The sequence below is a fragment of the Bombina bombina genome, chromosome 7, assembly GCF_027579735.1.
Source record: "Bombina bombina isolate aBomBom1 chromosome 7, aBomBom1.pri, whole genome shotgun sequence".
Lineage (NCBI taxonomy): Eukaryota > Metazoa > Chordata > Amphibia > Anura > Bombinatoridae > Bombina > Bombina bombina.
In genome coordinates, this window is record NC_069505.1 from 39,456,121 (window position 1) to 39,465,640 (window position 9,520).

Genomic DNA, 9,520 nt, shown 5'->3' on the forward strand with positions numbered 1-9,520 from the left:
GGTTTTTCAAGGATTTTTGGATAAAATCTGTCCAAAATCATTGGATTCAGAGCATTGTCTCTCAAGGGTATCGAATAGGATTCAAAGTAAGACCTCCTGTGAGAAGATTTTTTCTCTCACGCATCCCTGTAAATCCAGTAAAAGCTCAGGCTTTTCTGAAGTGTGTTTCAGACCTGGAGTCTTCAGGGGTAATCATGCCAGTTCCTCCTCAGGAACAAGGTTTGGGGTTTTATTCAAACCTATTCATTGTACCAAAGAAAGAAAATTTATTCAGACCAGTTCTGGATCTAAACATTTTGAATCGTTATGTAAGAGTACCAACTTTTAAGATGGTGACTATAAGGACTATTCTGCCTTTTGTTCAGCAAGGACATTATATGTCTACAATAGACTTGCAGGATGCATACCTTCATATTCCGATTCATCCAGAACACTTTCAGTTTCTGAGATTCTCTTTTCTAGACAAGCATTACCAATTTGTTGCTCTTCCATTTGGCCTAGCAACAGCTCCAAGAATATTTTCAAAGGTTCTGGGTGCCCTACTATCTGTAATCAGAGAACAGGGTATTGCGGTGTTTCCTTATTTGGACGATATCTTGGTACAAGCTCAGTCTTTACATACTGCAGAATCTCACACAAATCAACTAGTGTTGTTTCTTCGGAAACATGGTTGGAGGATCAATTTACCAAAAAGTTTCTTGATTCCTCAGACAAGGGTCACCTTTTTAGGCTTCTAGATAGATTCAGTGTCCATGACTCTGTCTCTAACAGACAAGAGACGTTTAAAATTGGTCGCAGCATGCCGGCTCCTTCAGTCTCAGTCATTCCCTTCAGTGGCTATGTGCATGGAAGTTTTAGGTCTCATGACTGCAGCATCGGACGCAATCCCCTTTGCTCGTTTTCACATGAGACCTCTACAGCTTTGTATGCTGAATAAATGGTGCAGGGATTATACAAAGATATCACAATTAATATCCTTGAATCCCAATGTACGACACTCTCTGACATGGTGGATAGATGACCATCAGTTAGTAGAATATGGTAAACTAAGCGCTATAGAGTCCTAATGCTCTCCTCCAAATAAATCCCCTAGTGGACTGAGAGAAACAGAATTATAAGATAACGAAGGGAGCGCTTAAAGCTAAATAGGAAGTGTGCTGTAAAGTGCAAGATTGCAATTCTTATAAAGTATAAAAAATGTATAAAAATGGTGACCGCAGTCTAAAATGTAATATAACAAAGATGAAATATTACATTAAAAAGTAACATGGATCCACGATACGTATAGTAGGGTTTAAAAACAAATAATGAGTCTGATTTGAACAATACACAGACCTAAACAAACAATCTAGCAGTGATAGGCAATATGAGTGGGGATACACAATATATCAACAAGTATTAAAAACAAGTGTAAAACAAGTGGTAATAGTATGTTATGTATCGATATGGGACAGAAAACAGTGTAAACAAAGTTCAAAAAATGTTCAAAAAAGTGATCAAAAAATGAGTCTAATGAGTCTTATAAATCCAAAATTGAAAACAAAAATGTCCACGATGAAAGTCAAATCCTCAACCTATGAAATGATTCCAAATAGTAGTGGGTATCCAAAGTCCGCAAAAAAGTGTTCAATAAATATAGTGACAAAAAACTGTGGATAAAATCGTGATAAAACGAAGTTGGAAAGGGCATACAATATAAAACGTGCATCCAAATAAAAGCAGGTGATAATAAAAACTTGTATCAGTGGAAAAATCGCAGGAAAAAAAACTTGTGTCAGTAGAAAAATTACAGGTGAACCATAAGGAGAGTTCCTAACCTGTAAATAAAAGCAAACAAACAATGGTGCAATAAAGTTTTTACACTTTGCAGAAAATAGGGAATAAGATTACCAGTATGTCTGGTATACTGGTAAGCTTATTCCCTATTTTCTGCAAAGTGTAAAAACTTTATTGCACCATTGTTTGTTTGCTTTTATTTACAGGTTAAGAACTCTCCTTATGGTTCACCTGTAATTTTTCTACTGATACAAGTTTTTATTATCACCTGCTTTTATTTGGATGCACGTTTTATATTGTATGCCCTTTCCAACTTCGTTTTATCACGATTTTATCCACAGTTTTTTGTCACTATATTTATTGAACACTTTTTTGCGGACTTTGGATACATCTCTATGTAAAAAAGAAAGATATTTTACCTCAAAAGTTCCTCAGTAGCCACCTCCCATTGTAAAGGATTTCTAAGCAGCATTTTAGTGTGTTTGTCCTGGGACATCTGAAGGGACTAGCATCGTGCACTCTCATATTATTTCACCAATCAGGTAAAGGAAGCTTACTATGAAATCTCATGAGAGTTAAGTCAAATCTCATGAGATCACAGTAAGAGTTCATGACCTCAGCACTGCTGATGCTGATTGGCTGCTGTTCATTTCTTCATTTTTTTTAATTTTTTTACCTGCAGCTGGGAGCAGCTGAGTATAACTTTTTACACAGAACTTACTCTGCTGAGCTGAGGAAATTGTGAGGTAAAATATCTTCCTTTTTTACATAGAGATGCTCAGGTGATATTTTCCTGTCAGCTTTTTACAGTTATACTGCATCAGTTTCAAGTGATTTAGCATATGAGTAGTATGTCCCTTTAATTTTAACTTTACTGTCCCTTTAATTTAAAGATACACCACCACAGTTATTGTTACAAACCTCAGCTTTGTCAGGATGGCCGAGCGGTCTAAGGCGCTGCGTTCAGGTCGCAGTCTCCTCTGGAGGCGTGGGTTCGAATCCCACTTCTGACAATTTTGTGACATCTTATATATATGCTTGTTTGGGTTTAAACTTGGTTATACAAATAATATAAACACATCTGTAAAATATGTTAAAATGGTGCGACGATAATGGGTTTAACTTTCATGATTCAGATAGTGATCAATTACAAAAAAAAACTTTTCTTTTACTTTTAGTACCATGTTATAGTCTTTTTTATTTTATATATGCACTTTCTAAATCCCCAAGACTAAATCTGTGATTGGCTGTCACATGATACAGGGAAATTTGTCAGAACAAAAATCTACTACTAAGTTGAAATTCAAATCAAGCGTTACTGCATTGTTTTTTTATTATGCGTCCGTGGAATATGCACTTGTCCTGTATTTAATGGTAAGGGACTAACCCAGCAATTTCTCATCTTTATACAGTTTATGAAAGATCATCTATAAGAAAGTGAGACACAGATGTCACAGGTGTGTGTGAAATAATGGTTGCTCGTTCAGAAGACGTGACAAACACAGCACGCAGAGCTGGCTCATAAAGAGGAGTGTACTGTAAAATACTCCCCTTTAATGTGCCCCCAATTATTTTATAAATTTAAAATAGCTGATTTGTCCTGTTGAAGCTGCTACTTACACTAATAAAAATACTGCAGTATTATCTATAGAAAGGCTATGCAAACAGCCAGCAGCAAAAAAATCAACCCTCGGTGCGGTTGTGAGACAGCTTTGCCCATTTAAAAGAATGTTCCATAAACTAATTGAACTACCATTCTTATTAATGACTTGTCTAAATACATTGTCCCTTTAAAGCTTTTTTTATTCAATTAATAATATTTTTTCACCTGTTTATACACGACAGGTGAGTGAGTATAATGAACCTTTAACTCTGAGCTAAATTATTGGTTATCTTTCAACAGATGAGAATATTTCTCTGATTGGCAAAACAAATAATTTACACAAAAAATTAAAAGCATCTGCAGTTTTTTTTACTGTACGGAGCAGGTTTACTGTACCATGAATGTTCATTGTGATTCAAGTTACATTTAGGGGATGTTAATAATTTCTGGGCATCTCGTACCCATACCTCAAATTCGGTTCATCCTAGATTTAGTTATCTTCAGGGGTTCACTTACCACATTATATTAGAGGTCTTTGGCTACAGTTTCACTAGATCTCATCTACTGTCCTCTCCCACTGCGCAATCATGGTCGCTATCCCTGATATTATGAACCTTCTCTTATAGGCCTACATTGCAACATAAGAGAATGATTATATCTTAGTTGCAGACCCATTGGCTTTATACAAGAGGCACGCAAGTACTACAGAGCTTAAAGGGACAGTCTACACCAGAATTGTTATTGTTGTAAAAGAAAGACAATCCCTTTATTACCCATTCCCCAGTTTTGCACAACCAACACAGTTATATTAATATACATTTTATCTCTAAGCCTCTTCTGGCAGCCCCCTAACTTATCTATTGACTTGCATTTCAGCCAATTAGTGCTGTGTTGTGCATAAACCATGGGCATGAGCACAATGTTATCTATATGGCCCACATGAACTAGCAGTCTCCTGTTGTGAAAAGTAAATAAAAAAGCATGTGATAAGAGGCTGTCTGTAGTGGCTTAGAAACAGGCAGAGATTTAGAGGTTTACATGTTATAAAGTATATTAATATAACAATGTTGGTTGTGCAATGCTGGGGAATGGGTAGTAAAGACTTGTTCCCTTCATTAATTTATAGCTATTTCTATCTAATGATGTTATATTTAAACTGTATCTCGGCAAGATTTCACGTATCCCAATTTCTTGTTTTAAAAATGTAATAAAACATTTGAAATTCAAACGCTGTCGGCTGCTTTATCCAGTACATAACTTACATTAAAGGGACACTCGGTCAACTTTCATGATTCAGATAGAGCAGCAATTTTATTCAACTTTCCAATTTACTTCCATTAACAAAATGTGCACAGTCTTTTTATATTTACACTTTGTGAGTCACCAGCTCCTACTGAGCATGTGCAAGAATTCACAGAATATACGTAGGTGCATTTGTAATTGGCTGATGGCTGTCACATGGTACAGGAGGAAGGAGAATAGACAGAACTGAAATTTGTCAGAAAAAAAAATTCTACTTATTTGAAGTTCAGACCAAGTGCTATTGCATTGTCACAAATCTACTAAATGTACTGGTCTTTTAAGATGAGCAGTGAGATCGAGCCGGTTGTGATTTGAGGACTTTCTATGTAAAGTAGTTGTAAAAAAACAGTGCACAACAGGAGGGCTATAAGCAATACATCCTGACTTTTGGGGGGCTAAATATAGAGAAATAAAAATCAATTAATTATGGAAAGCAGCAGAGGAAACCAACCCCTCATTTAAAATAGGTAATCCCCTCTTTAATGTGAGGGGTATTTTGTGTGTGGTCTGTGCTGTCTTTAGTAGATAGGTCATTTGGGGCCACTGCCCCCCCCCCCATATAGTAAATACATTAGGTAGGCAACTGACATTTTAATGACAGGGATATGATAGCCAACATTGGAAAGAGGAGGCTTCTCCGTTTCTAAACTGGCGTCTCATATCTCTGTGTCTTAACAGAGGGGGAGATAAGGGCTCTGTAGAATCCCCTCCCCCACATTAGAAATTACTTAGTGTCTAGCAAGGTAGGTGATCACCGTTTTCCTGGAATTCCCTGACTGGCAAGGGTCCGGATTAGAGGCGAGACCCTCCAGGATGACAACACAGCAGTGAACAAAGCAAATTTGATAATAGGAGTAAATTCAAAAGTTGTTTAAATTGACATGCGCTATCTGAATCATGAAAGATTAATTTTAACTTTACTGTCCCTTTCATTTAAAGATACACCTCCACAGCTGTTGTTACAAACCTCAGCTTTGTCAGGATGGCCGAGCGGTCTAAGGCGCTGCGTTCAGGTCGCAGTCTCCTCTGGAGGCGTGGGTTCGAATCCCACTTCTGACAATTTTGTGACATCTTATATATATGCTTGTTTGGGTTTAAACTTGGTTATACAAATAGTAAAAACGCATTTTTAAAATATGTTAAAATGGTGCGACGATAATGGGTTTAACTTTCATGATTAAGATAACAACGTTGGTTGTGCAAAGCTGGGGAATGGGTAGTAAAAGGCATTCTTTATCTTTTTAAACAATAACAATTTTAGTGTTGTACAGGTATAGACTCAGACATCCCAACCTCAAAAACTCATTTCAGGGAGGTACGCCCCACACCTGGACCCACCCCCCTGGAACAGAGGGGATATGATAGCAACTTTCAACTATATTAAGGGGCTTAATAAACTCAGGCTGTAAGTATTTTTCACAAAAAGAGCAATTTCAGGACAAGGGATCGTAATATCAAGTTCAAGTGTAGTAGGTTTAGGACTAATTTGTGAAAGTACTTTACAGAAAGGTTGGTTGATTCGAATGCCTGGGATAGGCATAAGGCTATCCTATGTACTAATTACTGTCTGGGATAAGCATAAGACTATCCTACTTACTAATTACTGCCTGGGATAAGCAGAAGGCTATCCTACATACTAATTAATGCCTTGAATAAGCATAAGGCTATCCTACATACTAATTAATGCCTGGGATAAGCATAAGGCTATCCTACATACTAATTACTGCCTTGAATAAGCATAAGGCTATCCTACATACTAATTAATGCCTTGAATAAGCATAAGGCTATCCTACATACTAATTACTGCCTGGGATAAGCATAAGGCTATCCTACATACTAATTAATGCCTGGGATAAGCATAAGTCTACCCTACATACTAATTAATGCCTTGAATAAGCATAATGCCTGGCCTAAGGCTATCCTACATACTAATTTATGCCTAGCATAAGGCTATCCTACATACTAATTAATACCTGTCATAAGCATAAGGCTATCCTACATACTAATTAATGCCTGGGATAAGCATAAGGCTATCCTACATACTAATTAATGCCTTGAATAAGCATAAGACTATCCTACATACTAATTAATGCCTGGGATAAGCATAAGACTATCCTACATACTAATTAATGCCTGGGATAAGCATAAGGCTATCCTACATACTAATTAATGCCTTGAATAAGCATAAGGCTATCCTACATACTAATTAATGCCTGGGATAAGCATAAGGCTATCCTACATACTAATTAATGCCTTGAATAAGCATAAGACTATCCTACATACTAATTAATGCCTGGGATAAGCATAAGGCTATCCTACATACTAATTAATGCCTTGAATAAGCATAAGACTATCCTACATACTAATTCATGCCTGGGGTAAGCATAAGGCTATCCTACATACTAATTAATGCCTGGGATAAGCATAAGACTATCCTACATACTAATTAATGCCTGGGATAAGCATAAGACTATCCTACATACTAATTAATGCCTGGGATAAGCATAAGGCTATCCTACATACTAATTACTAGAGTTGCACCAATACCATTTTTTTAAGACAGAGTACAAGTACCTATACATTTTTTCAAATACTCACCGATACCAATTACCGATACTTTTTTTTAATGTCATGACAGTTTACCAAGCACAATACAGACTAATTATTTAAGATCGCTTCTTTATAATTATGGGAAATGTATCTCAAAAACATTTTTTAATAATAAAACAGTTTTATGTGCTTGTTGTTGCAAAGTTCAAAGAACAGGTTTATAAATAAAAATATTACAATAACATATTAATAACAACAATAAATAATAGATGCAGCAGCTGGGGCTGGAAAGCTACAATTTAAAGGGGTGATTACTGGATGCAATTGGGTTGTAGGGTGCCTATATAACTCATCAATCTGACATTTGTACCTAATACAAAGTAATATAAATTAATTCTAAAAAAAATAATAATGGGGAAGGAGTATCCCAGTAATCCCCTTTGAGAAAAATGGGGTATTTGCATTCTACTGACTCGACAGAAAATAGGGCTGGTCTTCATATTTTTCCAGGGCTGCTTTTAATTCCCAGTCCAGCCCTGGCTAAGGTTGTTCCTCAGAGTACAGTAGGTTTTGAGCTTAATTGTGCAAGATGAGAACTAGCAGTATAACAAGCAATCTAGCAATTAGAGTCATTTTTCAAAAGTTAGTGGCAAGTTCTTATTAAGGAACAGAAGCATCTCTGCATGTTCAGCTATAAGTCTGTTTCTGCTATCAGTAAGGACATTTGACGCTAAACTGAACAGTTTTTCACTTTTCACACTACTGCAGGGGTCAGAAAGAGATTTTTGGGCCATTAAATATCAGTTTATTAACTGCCCAGTACTTCAGGGTTTTGTCTAAATAAGGTACAGTGATCAGGCAGGCTTGCAGCTGTTGGAGCACTGCTCTGACGTACAATAATACAAATTACAACAATTTGTATTGGCAGAACAGAAGTGAACAATTTTTAGTTAAGTCTCCACTCCAGCTTAAAATGAAATGGGAACATGCAGTTTGAAAAACGCCACAAGATGGCGTATGTGTAGGAATTGGAGGTATCGGTTTAAGTATCGGTGCCTTTTGCATGAGTAGAAGTACTCATGCAAATACTTGGTATCGGTGCAACCCTACTAATTACTGCCTTGAATAAGCATAAGGCTATCCTACTTACTAATTAATGCCTGGGAGAAGGCTATCCTACATACTAATTACTGCCTTGAATAAGCATAAGGCTATCCTACATACTAATTACTGCCTGTCATAAGCATAAGGCTATCCTACATACTAACTACTGCCTGTCATAAGCATAAGGCTATCCTACATACTAATTACTGCCTGGGATAAGCATAAGGCTATACTACAAACTAAATAACTTACATTTTATAGGAAGCAGCCTATGGTTCTTATCTGCCGTTATAATCTATGCTTCTGTGTTTTTATTATAATATATTTTCATCAGCTGAAGACATTTAAAAAGAAACAAATTTATCAGGTAAGCATAAATTTTCTTTCTTTTTTAGACATGAGTCCACGGATCATCTTCTTTACTTATGGGATTACACCTCCTGGTCAGCAGGAGGAGGCAAAGAGCACCAGAGCAGAGCTGTATCTATAGCTCTTCCCTTCCCTCCCACTCCAGTCATTCGACCAAAGTTAGGAAGAGAAAGGAAAAGCCAAGGTGCAGAGGTGTCTGAAGTTTACAAAAAATAACAACCTGTCTTTAAGAGAACAGAGCGGGCCGTGGACTCATCGTGTCTAAAAAGAAACAAATTTATCAGGTAAGCATAAATTTACTTTTCTTTTTAAAGACACAATAAGTCCACGGATCATCTTCATTACTTATGGGATACAATACCCAAGCTTAGAGGACACAGATGATACGGGAGGGACAAGACAGGGAACCTAAACGGAAGGCATCACTGCTTGAAGAACCTCTCTCAAAAGCGGCCTCAGCCAAAGCAAAAGTATAGAATTTGTAAAATTTAGAAAAATTGTGAAGAGAGGACCAAGTCGCAGCCTTGCAAATCTGTTCTACAGAAGCTTCATTTTTGAATGCCCATGAAGAAGCAATAGCCCTAGTGGAATGAGCCGTAACCCTCTCAGTAGGCTGCTGTCCAGCAGTCTCATATGCAAACCGGATGATACTCTTCAGCCAAAAAGAGAGGTAGCCATAGCTTTCTGACCCTTACATTTTCCAGAGAAAATTACAAACAAAGAAGAGGACTGACTAAAGTCCTTAGTCGCTTGCAAATAAAATTTTAAAGCACGGACCACGTCCAAATTGTGCAGAAAACATTCTTTTTGAGAAGA

The 9,520-nt window shown here is 36.9% G+C and overlaps 2 non-coding genes across 2 annotated transcripts; both read left to right on the top strand.

The window, feature by feature from the left end:
* The first annotated feature begins 2,706 nt into the window (after positions 1-2,706).
* TRNAL-CAG (transfer RNA leucine (anticodon CAG)) lies at positions 2,707-2,789 on the top strand. Its single transcript has one exon. It is a non-coding gene; the product is annotated as a tRNA-Leu (tRNA).
* Positions 2,790-5,657: 2,868 nt separating this feature from the next.
* TRNAL-CAG (transfer RNA leucine (anticodon CAG)) lies at positions 5,658-5,740 on the top strand. Its single transcript has one exon. It is a non-coding gene; the product is annotated as a tRNA-Leu (tRNA).
* The last annotated feature ends 3,780 nt before the right edge of the window (positions 5,741-9,520 follow it).